General features: G+C 34.6%; 2 protein-coding genes across 3 annotated transcripts in view; one reads left to right on the top strand and one right to left on the bottom strand.

Annotated features, from left to right (window-relative positions):
* LOC141457119 (tachykinin-like peptides receptor 99D) overlaps window positions 1-14,959 on the bottom strand; it is a 470,553-nt gene that overhangs the window by 382,982 nt on the left and 72,612 nt on the right. The gene's annotated exons all lie outside the window — the stretch shown is intronic.
* Window positions 1-14,959, top strand: part of LOC141457116 (uncharacterized) — a 76,024-nt gene that overhangs the window by 54,248 nt on the left and 6,817 nt on the right. The window lies entirely within an intron of this gene.

Raw genomic sequence — 14,959 nt, 5'->3', positions numbered from 1 at the left:
ATGTCAAAAACAGGAATATCTGTTAAGACTGAGTTGAGTGAATGAGCCACTTCCAGTAGTCGAGTGTAACAATGGAACTCGACAAAGGAATACATCTCACCAACATCGGTATTATCTTTATAGTGCACAATGGAGTCGTATGATTTACACTTTCATTGTGCAAATAGTGGCATTGTTACTAAGAGCTTCTATTTATTTATTCCTATTCAATCAAACTCAAAATAAATGTTCAAAATATTATACTTTGAATTTTTAAAAAAATCAATTATTACTTTATTTTACTTGATAAGGAAAGTATTGCGGTCATGTTAAATTACCGAAATCTTAAATCATCTTAATTTTATGGCCGATGTACATTTTGGGTCATTTGCTTTACATCATCTTCTGCTTGACATACCACAATTCCTCTCGCACAATCATCGATTTTGTTGCAGATGGCTCAGTTTTCCTTTCTTCCTATCCAGAACCTACACCTTCATTCTAAACATGTAAATCTTTCTCACTAAACTAGAAATATGGTTCAAGCGTAGCAAAAATTTGGAATTGTGTGCTAATAAAAGTTTCCTTATTCATACCATATATTACATTACATTACCATCCTTGGACAAGAGTTGTACGAGGTGTGGCTATTAAATAACGAGACTGATGCTGTTACAGAAGAACTATGCATGCGCCAAATCATAACGACCGACAGCTGTGCAGCTTAAAGCCTTCTCTTTCGATTGCAGCGTATCACGCGTTTGTAGAGAAATCTGTCTGACCGGAACCGTCGTTTGTGTAAGAGGTGTTAGTTTCGTTTTGCCGAAAACATGATACTACACATGCAGTAGAGTAACGAATTGAAGTGAAATTTCACATCAAAACTTGATAAAACCGCTACTGAAACTTATCTTTTATTAAAAGAAGTTTATGGCAATGAATGTTAATCACGTGCGCGAGTTTTTGAGTGGTTCAAGCGTTTCCAAGATGGCCGAGAAGACGTCCGAGATGATGACCGCCTGGGTCGTACTTCCATGTCCAAAACGGATGAAAATATCGATTATAATTAATCAACATTGCTACCGTGAGGTGCTTGCTTAACTCCGTGAAAGAGTAAGGAAAAAACGACCCGATTGGTGGAAGAACAAGTCATGAGTTCTCCACCAAGACAACGCGCCGGTTCACATTGCATTGTCTGTCAAGTTGTTTCTAGCCAAGTACATCATCCCAGTTTTAGACCATCCGCCTTATTCGCCTGACCTGGCCCCATGTGACTTTTATCTGTTCCCCAAAGACAAATCTGCATTAAAAAGGAACACGATTTCAGTCCTTTGAAGCTGTGAAAGAAAAAGCGGCCCGCGCCACGCAGGAGCTCACAGAAAACGACTTCCAGCACTGTTTCGAACAATGGTAAATTCGCATGGAGCTTTGTAGGGATAGGGGAGGGGTGTATATTGAAGGTGATAATAACTAAATATGTATAAATTTAAAATAAAATGTTTTACAGCAGTGGTCTCGTTATTTAATAGCCACACCTCGTATTCCTGAGAGCTTCCTAGACAGACATACGTTCAACTTTTAATTTATATAAAAAGAGTTTATTTCGTCAATTTTTCAGGTAAAATACATTCGGGGCATTTTCTGTTAATGGCAGAATTTCAGTAAGAGAAGTCATGCGGGTGTGCAGACCAGAATTTTTTTTAAAAATCTTATTAATAATAACTGCTAACAATTACAAGCACACTTATAATTAGAATAATTAGTATCGTTAATACTCACAAAGAGCTCATAGCTTTATCAAAAACAAAAAATAAGATTAACTTTCTGAATTCCAAAATACAATAGTTTCAACATTCGCTGACGATACTGCAATTCTTTCATCCCACTCCGATCCGGTCCAAGCCAGTCAGAACAGTCAAATCCATTTAAATTTTCTCGAAACCTGGTTCCGAAAATGGAAAATAAAAATTAATGAACAAAAATCAGTGAACATTACTTTTACATTACGAAAATCTGCGTGTCCACCAGTTCAACTGAACGGTGTAACGATTCCTCCAGCTGACGTAGTACGATACTTAGGACTGTACATTGACAAGAGACTCACGTGGAACCCACATACTCGACTGAAACGACAAGACGTGAACAGACGCTACAAGCTACTTACTAGACTACTTGACCGCAGATCCAAACTCGACTTGAATCACGAACTAACTATTTACAAGACACTGTTAAGACCGATATGGACATACGGAGCAGAAGTGTGGAGCTCAACCAAACCCTCTAACTCCAAACGCCTGCAGACACTACGTATAGTCTAAAATCCTACGGAAAATCCTGAATGCTCCATACTACATTTCTAACCTTACCATACACACTGACCTTCACAACCCCTTTGTCTCTGATCTAATAAAGACTCGCTGTCGCAAATTTCACAGCCACCTAGCTCTCCATCCTAATCCTCTTGGGCAACAACTCTCCTCAGCACACCTTCCAGACAATCCTCCTTGTCGCTTGAAGCGGAAGAGGTCTAGGGAGCTAATGATGTGAGTGTAATATCCACCGAGAAAGAGTTTCACCAATGGGTGATTACTCTTATCACGACTTTCATGTGAATTTAACCTGAATCATCAAATTTACTTGTTGCAACATTAGTTGTAGTTGTAAATATGGCTAATAAAGTGGCAAAAAAAAAAAATCTTTCTGAATTAATTAGCATAGATCACGAGATATGTTAAAAGTAACATCAATAAATGCCTAATCACAAAGCTCAAATTGGTGACCCAATATTTATGAGGTTAAACTGTTAACTGCCAAAGTTTAGCTGGTTGAAATGGAGGATAATATTAAACAAAGCATGGAGAAGATTAGAGCCAGGTGGATGGATTGCTCCAACTAGACTGCTTAATATTGGCTAAAAAACTTAACCGGAAAATAATTGCTTTATTAGATTTCGTCATCGATCGAAGTATGTAAAAGTGCTTAATTGAGGGAAGGGGGAAGTGGGTCTCGACGTCTGAGGAAGTTATTTATCTAATTCTTTTTCAAAACTCTTGAAGCTGATTTAGGTTATTTAACATGAAATGCTCCCTATTATGTCTCTAACCTCACGCTACAAAGTCCTAAATATCCCTTTCGTCACTGAAACCATCCATTCACGGATTCCTCAATTTCCACAGAAGCCTGTTGTGCCAATCTCCAATTCAACAGCTCAAACTCTTTCCGCATCAACTTATCCTTATAATCTTGCACGACGTCTAAAACGATGTTAGCCTCGTGATCACCTAACCTAGACCTTTCCATTCACTAAAATTCCCTTCAGAATGTTAGGGGTTAAGAAGAAAATAATAGTTGGGTCAGTCATTCTGGTGGAAGAGAGGGAGGCAGTGATTATTTAAACAGACAAAAACAAAATATAAAAATAAATAAATAATAATTTTTTTGTTGTTGAGAGGGGGTTCAGTCATTTGTAATGCAGCTCTTAATGTAGTGAATTTGATTTTGTTCAATAAAAAAAAAATTAGCGGAAACAAAAGGCTGAGTTTTAACTGCATGTAAAAGTGCCGTCAGAGGGGGCTACCGACAACGCCACACAGCCTGAAGGTTAGGTTATAGTCTAGGAAGATTTAGCGACATTTTAGAGTGTTTACGTTAGTTTTTCATAGTGTTTAACGACGGTGAAATATAACTAGTAATTTAATTATTCTTTACAGGTATTTTATTGTTTTAATTATTTATGTATGTATTAATGTATTTGCGGTGATTGGTACTAGGGAAAACTTACCGGTCATTTGTGATATTAAGATTTATTAATTGAGTAAAGTTTCTATTTTTAAAGTATATTTTATAGTACATATTTTGAAGTATTTTTCATCTATTAAGTAAATTATGTGTATATATTATTTCTATTTTATCTTTATTTCTATTCTACGATATATATATGTATAAATGTATGATATATGTATATTCTATAATTATTATATATTGAGTTATTATTAAATGTTATTTTAAATTATATTTCTTTGTAACTGGGTGATTGCCCGTCTTGTAAATAAATAAATGTATTGTATTAATTTATTTATAAAATTATATTCTTTACAGAATAATAAAATCTGTTTTTGAAAACCGTCTTCCATGCATTTATTCAATGATTAATGAATCAAGGAGTCACCCAATTACAGGAAAAGTTAAAAAACTTTTGACCAAAATCATCGAGAACTAATTTTGTAGACATTAAAGTAAAAATTTCATTGTTTATAAGAAACGTTTTGAGGCTTTAGGTTCTGCAGATTTATAAGAAATTTAATGCTCCTTCGTTTGGAAAAAGCAGATTTGTTGCAGGATAAAGGATAGAAAAGTTATGACCGTTTTTATGGTGAAAAACGCGAATATCGACGGAAAAGTTAAAAATGCAAATATCTTGGGACACTATTGAGAATTGGGCCATAGTGAATAGAATATTTTTTGTTGCATTTGAGCTGCTGAATGACCTACCGAAGATTCGACCTCTCCTCCGTGAACACCCTGTCATATATAAAACATGAAATAAATTGGGCTAATCCTAAAATTACTAACGATCGTTTTTGAAATTTTCTTCTATTGTTTTGGGTTGACTATTTATATAAACACTTTTTCTCAACTATTAATTTGTTCAATTTAAATTGGTATCAAATAAAATTTACAATTATGTTGATTTTCTTATATTTTATAATGATAATTGGACGATCAGAGCTACTTCAACAGCATGCATGTTACGTAGATAAAGACGAAGCATGTATAAACATGCATTCCCATGAAGAAATTTCATTATCATTTTATTTTCATTATCATTTTATCATTTTAAAAAGACAATTTAATTTTAAAAAAAAAATAGATTGGCCAAGTTAATTGTAAAAAAGTTTCCTTAATACCAATGTAATAAAAAATTTATTATTTGTCCAATAGTTATTTGTAATTATCCTGTAGTTAGGATTTCGCAATTTGCATTCAACTAATTATTTAATGCGAACCAGGTGGAAAATATCCTAGTGTACTATTTTTTTGATCCTGCCATTATTGGATTTAATTAAATGGACTTCGCTATTACATAAATAAGCGCTAAATCGATAAGCTTTAAGGTGTGAAAATATTTGCCTTTATAGAGAATCGCCCTAATTATATTGACATCACCTTAAAACCTTTTAATGGATACTTCTTCTTCTTTTTTTCTCTTTGAGAAGATATTGTTTTTAAGTTTCACTAACCGTAATTTAATAGTTTTTATTTAACTATGATCTGAACTTATTGTTAATTGTTATTGTTAATAAAGGGTGACGCCACAAATTATTCAATATGCATGGAAAAAAAATTAAAATATTGTGCTGTGTTTTTATATTAAAACTGTCCGGTAGGAGAGTTGTATAAGGGTTGATCGTCAAAAAGTGCACGAAAATGCTTAACGTTGAAAAACACCCAACTTTGACAATTGTTTGCTATTTTTCTTTTCACAGGGCAGCATTCTGGGTCTTACTCTTTATTCCATTTAAACTTCAGTAATAACAACTGATCCTAAAACCACACTTCTCACATACGCAAATGACACCACCTTACTGTCCTCTAATCATGATCCTGTCCTAGTACACAGAAATCTGCAGTCACATCTCTTCTCATTAGAGCAATGGTTCAAGAAATGGGCTATAAAACTTAACGAAACCAAGTCGCAAAACGTCACCTTCACTCTTCGTCGCATTACTCCTTCCTCGAGTCTTCTATAACCTAACACCTCTACCAGTAGTGCCCGCTATCTTGGGTTTTACTTAGACCGAAGACGTTTTTGGAACCCCCACACTAGACTTAAAGGAACAGAACTAAACAGACGCTATCGACTACTTAAAAGATTCTTAGACGTTAGATCAAAACTCTTTCTGCACAACCAAAGACTGATTTATACTTATATTTTGAAGTCCATCTGGGCGTATGGAATAGAGATGTGGGGTTCAACCAAACGCACAAATCTTTAAAGGATTCAATCTCTTCAATCTAAAATACTTCGAACTATTGTAAACGCTCCATTTTATGTCTCCACTCTGACAATACCCACTGACCTTAACATTCTTTTTGTCAAAAACAAGTTGCTAATACACGATACAGAAAACTCCACTTCAGCCTGCAATCTCATATAAATCCTCTAGCTCAAAATCATTCTTCTAGAACACTTCCTGATAACCCGACAAGACGCCTTAAGAGACAATGATCTCCTCTCAAGTGAAGAGAGTGACTAACAGTCTAATGTTTTGGAGTGTTACCACTGGATAACTTTGTTGTATACCAATGCGGCCGAGGGATGAAGTCCAGTATACAAGCTCTTCTTCTCACCGCTCGCAGGTACAAGTGACTGGATGGCCCTGAAAAGGACCGTTCACAAAAAATATGTCGGCGCTTGACTCGCCTATGGCGCTCCCCAGCGGGGAAGCCGTACAGTTGGGTGGCCCTGAAAAGGACCGTTCACACTGTTGGTTGAAGTTACTGCGCCGCTCCGAGAATGGCTTGATCCCAGCGCAAGGCCACAGCCAAAGGGATGTGAGAGGCCCTGAAAAGGGCCGTTCGCTAATACCAGTCAACCGGCTTTGGGAGCCCCGGCAGTGTGGCCAGCACCCCGATAAACCCCGGTACCAATTGGCCTGGTCCTCGCTCGTATCTCACACTGTGGCAGCGCTGGTGATTCGGCTTGCCTTCGTAGCTGGTGAACTGGGCGACTCGTGTGCTGCACTTCCTTCTTTCTTCTTTCTTCAAAATACAGGGGTTAAGTGATCGATTTTTGTTCTGGTCTGGACAGTGAGGTCCTTTGGCCGGTACAGAGATCCAGGTTTTGAGAGCAAGGTCCAGTCAGCAATCTTCCAGCTAAGGTAGCTATTGTGGAGGTCTTCCAGTTGAAAAATTTTCTTAGACTGATGCAGACACGGCCGATTCTGCCCTTTTTATAGCGAAGTCGACCGTGCCGCGCCCTGGCGTCGCGACTGCGTCGCTATCTCTGTACCGTCCAAAGAACCACACTGCCATTCCAGAGTCTTGAGAAAGACTTTTTTAAAATGGGCTATTTGCCTCTTTTCCTTTTTTATTTTTCTTTAATAAACAATTCTATATACATATAAAAATTATTTTTTTCCTATTTACAAAAATTATGTAGCTGTTCAATTATGCAGCAAAGTGAAGTTGGGGTTCCAACAACTTCTCAACTCGTTTGCTTCATTTGTTACTCTGTTATCATTGTTACTTATAGTGCCGACGCGCCGATTGTAGCAAAAATAGACGCCAAAAAACAAAAAACGCAAAGCTCTTTTTCTATAGAAGATAAAATTCCCAGATTTTCTTTATAATACAGGACAAATCCTCCTTCATTTTATTTTATTTAAGACGGATATTTCTTCAGTGCAATGCCGGCCTACAGACAGTGGTACCTTGTTACGGACCGTGAACTGTAAAAAAACTTCTAGTAAGAGATAATCTAAAGGCCAGCAGCTGGATTCAAACCCGGTATCTTCGCGTTGGAATCCAGTATTCGCACACCACTCAATTCGTTTCCTTTTATACATATTTGTTTCGATTTTTAAGTAGAACAACAATAATTTACAGGAAACGATATTGGAGATAAATAGAAGTTCTCTGCAGCCATTTAGGAAAGGAAAAATAACCTGAAATCCATTTAACGCTGACTGTCAACTAGAGTAATAACAAAAAAACTAGTTCGAGAATGCTGTAAAAGAAAAACACAGAGAAGAATCTGAATAAAAAGTTAGGAGCTACAGAGGATTCTTAGATGAGATATCTGCCACCTGGTTTACTTAGGCTTTTTTTTTTCTGTAATAACGGGAATTAGACGAGGCCTATATTGAAGACTGTTTTGTAGTTGGAGATGTAAGATTTGTCCCTCATGAACTAGATACAAAGACTTTAAGAAGTCTACGCTATATTTGTTAGAGCTTCCACAAAGTCGAACGGCCAAAGAGTCAGCTTAGAGACTGGCTTAGTTTAAACAAAGCATGAAACAAAATTGTCTAGAGTTCCATCAGATTTCAACATTATTAAAAATAATTCTTCAGTAAAACTAATTAAAAACCAATTTGAAGTACATAATTTCAAAATAAATTCGGATGATTTGAGTAGTAGTAACTATTTGTCATAATCAACAAAATTACGTAACCACAAAATCCAAAAAAAAGTAACCACAAAATCCAAAAAAAACGTAACCACAAAATCCAAAAAAAAAACGTTTAAAAAATAAATTAATTCAAATAGTTTTAGAATTTGCAAAAACCTTAGATCACAATTTACAGTTGATGAAATTGGTAAAACAAGAATAGCCAGAAGTAAAAGCCTACTTATGATGCTCTTTGCAAAGGAATCACAGTACTTGGAAAGCTCGAATGAATGGTTGAATATGATATTTTATGCTTTTTGATCTGAAATCAAATCAAGTTTGGGTGGTCGCACTTCTAAGTAGAGTATCAGTGCAGTCTGATACCAACCTATATTGACTTTTCGACCCACTTTACACGTCATTTCCCTAAATTGAACCTGTAATTTTTTTTTTTTTATACAATGTAGACAAGTCAGGTCTAAGAGGTTATTGTTACATAAGCATGCTCTATTTAAATTTGTTTAAGTAACAAATAATTTTTATATTAAAAAAAAAAGATAAAGCACAAATGAGCCGTTTACTCTACAACTCAATTGACTCACTCAATTTGGAGAAATGTGATGGAATAATGTCCATCGTTTTTCAAAATTCCGTTTATAATATAAATTAAAATAAATTTACCGTTATAATTCAGCGCCTGCTACTAAATTTGAGTTGAATTATTGCAAACGATTTACATTAGAGCAAGAAATTAATCAAAATATGTTCTGAAATAAATTACTTGTTATTCAATGGTCAAAAAAAAAAATTATCGTTTAATGGTGTTAATCTTCATTATTTGGGAAATTTATTAGGCCGAGTCAAGAGTCACGACCAGTTACCGGTGCTGCCGCTGGTAGTGTAACCGGCGGAGCACATTAAATAATATAATAATAAAAACGTCATAAATGCGAGTTAAAATTTTTAAAAAAAATCTCCGCTTTAAATAGAATTTCAATAAATATGTATCAAGTTTACCAAGAATCATCTATCATCTGTATATTGCGCAATCTAAGCAGAATCTTCTTTCAATCAATGATTTATGAAGCAATAATTTGGAACGGTAATTAGTAATCAGTGTTAATTATACTGTATACAAGATGGATGTTCACTGTAATGTATATCTTATGGAAGAGTAACTTACCTCATCTATATTTGTAGATATATCGTAAGTTAGCTATATTATTAATTACAGAATGTAAATAGCCTCAAACTCAAGTTTTGTACAGATATTCTGTCTATGAGTATTATGAAATTGAGACCAAGTATATTGTATTCGCTCAAAATCTCAATAAGGCTAGATAGTTCGATTAGTATTGATTACATTAACATTAGCTACTGAATAGAATTGGCAGGCATAAAACTTTTTAAAGGATTGTAAAAATAGCCTTGTAAAAAAATCGATTCACATAAAAATATAATAAGTTACAAGTTAGAATAGGTTGAATAAGTTATTATAAGGATAATATTCAAATTTTAGACTATATAGGAAATTTTACATTTAGGTGGACTGTTGGATTCCAGGCCGAAACCAATCCTAAAAACGTTACAATTTAATCCAACACCAGCAATTTCATTAGTTAAATCCACTGGAATTGGTGGAGTTAAATCCGGAGTGATTTAAATCCTTTTGAAACCGGACTCGTTCCATTTTTTCGTTCACTGAATCTAGCCAATAGAAAATGCTGGAACTGGAACCAGAGTTGTTAAACGGTTCCATTGCCATGGTAACGACGACTGACTCCACCTGCATTCTAGATCATTCTGTTTGTATATTATATTTTATTTGAAATTCTTCGTATTTTATAAGAGTAATGGACAAAAACAAATTTTTAAAAATTCAAAACATCTTGAGAAAGCGTTATAATGTTTTTTGTTTTCAAATGAAACGAATATTTAATTAAAACCTATTTCCAATCGACGAATGTTTGTGAAATAGGTGATAGAGTGGGAGGGATACAGCAGTAAGTAAACAAGTTAAGTAATACTATTTTTTAGCTCAGTATTACTTTGATCGTCGTAATAACATGTACACGATTTAACTTTTGCCAATGAAGATAATCCAGCCGCTAAGTTAAAGATTTGGCACACAGCTTGTAAGTAATGTAGTGAAATACACTACAGTAGCAGCGAGTGGTGGGGGCCTCTGTGGAGGGGGAAGGCCCCAACAAGCAGTGGAGCTAGCTAAGAGTGTGGGAGTGAGTGAGTCAGCGCTGTGTGAGAGACAGGTGCGAGTGTAGACCGTCTCGCTTGGCTAAATTGACTTCTAAAGGGCCCTTTACTGGACTATCGCCATCCCTATTCTGGTGAAAGGAGGTACCGCAGGTGAGCTAGCTTTGTGTGGCGGTATTGGTGTTCCCTTCCCCTCCCCTACACGGGGCATCGACGGCCTACTTGGTGGAAGACGGGGCGGCTCAGCTACAACTAACAATACAAGAGTGTGACCGGCTAAAACTCATATTTATGTTAATAGTATTTAGTATAAAGAAGATTGTATATAATTGTATTGAGAGTAAGTGTGTGTATATGTACCGTGTGTGTGTGTGAGTACGCATGTGAGTGAGTGTGCTCGTGCGTATGTGTGTATATGGTATACTTAGCGTAGAGGAAGTTGTTTTATGTTTATTTTAAACAGTTACTTATTTTGGTAATATTTTCCTTTGAGAATCATAAGACAAAGATAGTTACTTTCTGTTATTATTTGTATTATTTCTATTACTTGTATTATTTCTGTTATTTGTAACGATAGGAAATATATCTTTTATTTTGTGAACCTAACTCTGTGATTAACCACCCCCTTTCCCATAACCCAACATTACAGTAATAAGTAAAGTAACTACAGCATTGCTTTTTAATTAATGAGATGGGTGTGCCTGGTGTTTCTTTTCAAGGTTCGCTATATTGGGTACGAAATTATTTTTCCTTCGCCTCCCTGCCTTAGATCGACCCCTAATTTTGTTTAGAAATTAACAAAATAATAAAATGAATATTATTTTAGAATTGATATTCTTAAAAAACCTTGGAACTTATTTTATTCTTCAAGCATCAGTATTCAAGCTCGCCAGGTTTTGTATTTTGGTGTGGATTCCTCTTACAAGTTGGAATGTGTCAGTGAACTTCTACATAGTAGCCTCAAGTCAGTTTTATTTAAGTGTAAACGACTACAGTATTAATTATTTTCATTTTAATTTGCCTCAATTTTTTGGGGCGGGGCGGAATCACTTTTTTTAAAAATAGGGATTTGAATCAACTCGTTCCACCATCGGACTCGTTCCACTGGAACGAGTCCGCTCTAATAGCCCATCACTAATCATAATCAGTATGAAACTTTTAAAACCTCTTGAGTGCTAACTACTCATATATGCGGTTTGACTTGACGTGCTGGTGGTACTAACACCCCATTAATTCTCCAGCGACATCTATACAATCTATGGTATCGACAATATTTCTAATGTACTACAATGATAATAGATGGCATTTTTTTTGTGTCTGTGTTGTTATTTTTTTAATTCTCCCAACGACATCTATTGACATTTTTTTTGTTATATTTCTATTAGTTTTCAATTCTCCAGCGACATCTATACAATCTATGGTATCGACAATATTTCTAATGTACTACAATGATAATAGATGGCATTTTTTTTGTGTCTGTGTTGTTATTTTTTTAATTCTCCCAACGACATCTATTGACATTTTTTTTGTTATATTTCTATTAGTTTTCAATTCTCCAGCGACATCTATACAATCTATGGTATCGACAATATTTCTAATGTACTACAATGATAATAGATGGCATTTTTTTTGTGTCTGTGTTGTTATTTTTTTAATTCTCCCAACGACATCTATTGACATTTTTTTTGTTATATTTCTATTAGTTTTCAATTCTCCAGCGACATCTATACAATCTATGGTATCGACAATATTTCTAATGTACTACAATGATAATAGATGGCATTTTTTTTGTGTCTGTGTTGTTATTTTTTTAATTCTCCCAACGACATCTATTGACATTTTTTTTGTTATATTTCTATTAGTTTTCAATTCTCCAGCGACATCTATACAATCTATGGTATCGACAATATTTTTAATTTACTGGAATGGCAATAGATAGCAACTTTGTGTTTTTAAATTTTATTGTTTCGTACACAGACTGATTTTTCCACTACCTACTAGAACCCTATTTTTCCTTTTTAGATTTAGTTTTTCTACCTGATCCTTTTTTTTTATTGTATGGTTTATGTTTTTACGACTATGAACACATGTTAAGGGTGGATAACACACTTGCATACATATTTTTATCACTATTGCGTTTGCTTTCGTTCAAGTACCAACTATTTGCAATTTTTTAGTTACACTTTTTGAATTTTTAGTAGTTATTATTTGCGTTTATTTATTAGTTTCTATTGCGTTATTTTTAGTATTATTGTTTTAATTTTTATTTCTAGTTATTCTTAGAAGTTCGGATAGTTTATTATAGTTTTTACTTTGAATTTATTGACTTTAGTGAGTTTGAATTTCCGATTATTTTATTACAGTTCAGATTTTAGTTTATTTCTTCAGTTTAGAAACTATGGCTGGTAAAATACTAAGTGAAGAAGAAATTTTAAAACTTTTGACAGTAAGTGATAGTGAAGAAGAATTTTCTTCTTCAGAAGAAGAATATGAAGAGCCTAAACCATCTACATCCAAGAAACCGGATGCTCCGCGACCATCAACTTTTGATGATCAGCCTAGACCATCTACATCCAAGGAACCGGATGCTCCGCGACCATCAACTTTCCCTCCGTCTCCGCTTGCAATTTCAACTGATTCCGAGTCTTTTGATGAGACTGATGAGGAAACAGCAGGTAGGCAGACAGATTATGAAAATTATTTTTCGTGGAAAGTAACAGACTTGAACCCAACCATACACAAATTTGATGGCACTAATTCTGGTCCAAAAATTAAGGTAGATAGTGAAACTTCAATTTATAATTATTTCACTACTTTTTTTACTTTAGGATTAATAAAAATCATTATATTGAAACAAATAATTATGGTAATTTGTGTATAGGAAAAGTGAGTCGGATCTCATCCAGACTAAAAAGATGGGTTGATACCGATACAGATGAAATGTATTGTTTTTTGGCGATATCAATGCTCATGACTAGAATTAAGAAATTAAAATATTCAGAATATTGGACCAAAGATACTCTTCTAGAGACGCCAATATTTACAAAAATAATGGCAAGAGACAGATATTTGCTTCTGTTGAGTTTTCTTCATTTTAGTGACAACACTCTCACCAATATTACAAATGATCCTCTAATAAAAATTAGACGAGTTGTCGACATTGTCAGAGGTAAATTTAAAACATGTTTCTACCCGTTCCAGAAGTTATGTATTGATGAAAGTTTAACTTTATTCAAAGGTAGACTTTCTTTCAAACAGTACATCCCATCAAAACGGAGTAGATTTGGGATAAAAACCTTCGTACTCTGTGACTGCCAAACAAATTACATTTTGGATTTCATTATATACACAGGAGCCTCAACAGATGTGAATATTGAAAATAAAGATTTGGGAAAATCGGCGAACATTGTTTCCACTTTGCTGGATCCTTACAAAAACAAAGGCCATACAGTGTATGTGGACAACTGGTATACCAGCCCAATTTTATTCCAATGGCTTCATCAGAACAGGTTCAATGCCTGTGGAACAGTCAGAAAAAATAGAAAAGAAATGCCTTCAATGCAAGGAAATTTGAAAAAAGGCGAATTAACCTTTCGGGCATCCAAAATGCTACTTGCGATGAAATGGTGCGACAGGAGAGAGGTTTGGATGCTGACAACCTGTCATGATGCATCAATGGTTGAAAGTAACAAAACTGATTTTGTTACGGGGTTGAAAAAAATGAAGCCTGCATGTGTAATTGATTATAATAAAAATATGGGTGCAGTGGATATAGCAGATAGGATACTGTCAACTGTGGAAACTATAAGAAAATCGTCTAAATGGTATAGGAAGTATTTTTTCCACATATTAGATTTGTGTATAATGAATGCCTATATCCTGCATAAAATCACAACGAGAAAGAAAATGCCTTTCGCCGATTTTCAACTTTCTCTAATTAGAGAAATCTTAGAGAATCACCACAAAGAAAGGAAAAAATCCGGGCGACGGTCATCAGAATCCGCACCATTTAGATTGACAGAGAGACATTTCCCAAAGCTAATACCTGACTCGCCAAAAGTAAAAAGCCCACGGAAAACCTGCGCAGTATGTAAAAAAGCGCAGAAAAGAAAGGATACTAGATATTACTGTGATAAATGCAATGAAGGACTGTGTGTGGTCCCATGCTTTGAAATATATCACACACAAAAAACATTCTAGTTATTTCTATTTCATAAGACATATTTTATATTTTGTAATTTTTTGTTACAAAAACGTAAAAATAAATTATTTTAAAAAGTATTTCTTTCTAGCTATCATAATCCCAAAACATTAGGCTAATTAAACATAATTAAAAGCATTAATTATTGAAAAAAATTGAATAAATGCACAGGAAATATAATAGTTATTAATTATAAGGAGATTTAAAAAGATTAAAACCCTTAAAGAAGGGGATTTAAGCTTTAAAATGCTTGTAAACAAGTAGTGGGGAAAACAACCTTGAGTTAAAAAGAATTCAGTATGGTGGGGAATGTAGCCGGCTGGATTGTTAGTACTGTGTGCACTTTAACTCTCTACAAACTCAGTAAAGAAGAGGTTTAACTTCTGTGAATGTTCAGACGCAATTGACAGTTTAGTTAGTTAGCATTTTTTCTTTTTTTTTTAATATCCCAATAT

This window comes from Rhodnius prolixus, unplaced genomic scaffold (genome assembly GCF_049639745.1).
Source record: "Rhodnius prolixus isolate KJV_2025 unplaced genomic scaffold, Rpr scaffold_10, whole genome shotgun sequence".
In the NCBI taxonomy this organism is placed as follows: domain Eukaryota; kingdom Metazoa; phylum Arthropoda; class Insecta; order Hemiptera; family Reduviidae; genus Rhodnius; species Rhodnius prolixus.
The sequence above is the reverse complement of the archived record's forward strand: the minus strand, read 5'-3'. Positions and strand labels throughout refer to the sequence as shown.